The following is a 1,031-nucleotide window of genomic DNA, read 5'->3' as shown; positions in this document are numbered from 1 at the left end:
TTGTCCCAGCGTCATCCGGGTTAGGGGAGGGTTTGGCCGGCAGGGATGTTCTTGTCCCATCGCGCACTAGCAACTGCTGTGGCGGGCCGGGTGCAATGCACGCTGACACGGTCGCCAGGTGTACAGTGTTTCCTCCGACACATTGGTGTGACTTGGCTGGGTTGTGTTTCGGAGGACGCACGGCTCTCGACCTTCGCCTCTCCCAAGTCCAGCGATGGGACAAGACTGTAACTACCAATTGGATACGACGAAATTGGAGAGAAAAGGGGTAAAAGAAAAGAAATGTCTATGTGACCTTTTCTGTAGCCTAGAGGCTGGAGATAAAATGGATGACAATGTAATGAGACAGACACTTTTTACATCATGCAGGTTTCTCCCATCAAATAGCCTAACCTACAGTAAATGGCGCTCAATCAAATAAAACATTTGCTGTCATGTTATCAAACAACATATCCTAAAACAGGACAGGTGAATGTAGAATGGACACTATGGAATGGACCATAACAACTGTTGGCCAGGAGTTTCACCCCATTGTCATGATCAGTGGTTTCAAATTTGTATCCATACATTTTTTTGGACAAGCTGATTATAGCGAAAAATAACATACTTCTGCATTTCCCACTGTGTCAACACATTGCAAATATGCTCACGATAACTCCTGATAAAGTTGGGTAGCTGATATTCAGAGCCTAAATAGCCAAATTGATTAGTCACAGGAATCAGGACTAATAAAGCCAGTCCAATGGCCTGTTTAACAAACAGTGGGCCTGCCACATGGATGGGCATTCATTAAATTCCATTACGGCGACATGGTAGGCTACACCACAGTAAACATGAGCCAACATCTTTTGGACGTCTTTTTTGTGTTTTATAAACGGTAGGATTACCACGTAGATGGGCATTCATAAAATGATTTAACAGGCAGTACTGTAGGCTACACCTCAGTAAGCACGGACCGACACCTCAGTAAGCACGGACCGACACCTCAGTAAGCACGGACCGACACCTCAGTAAGCACGGACCGACACCTC

Source organism: Salvelinus sp. IW2-2015, unplaced genomic scaffold, assembly GCF_002910315.2.
Source record: "Salvelinus sp. IW2-2015 unplaced genomic scaffold, ASM291031v2 Un_scaffold2087, whole genome shotgun sequence".
Taxonomy (NCBI): domain Eukaryota; kingdom Metazoa; phylum Chordata; class Actinopteri; order Salmoniformes; family Salmonidae; genus Salvelinus; species Salvelinus sp. IW2-2015.
The sequence above is the reverse complement of the archived record's forward strand: the minus strand, read 5'-3'. Positions refer to the sequence as shown.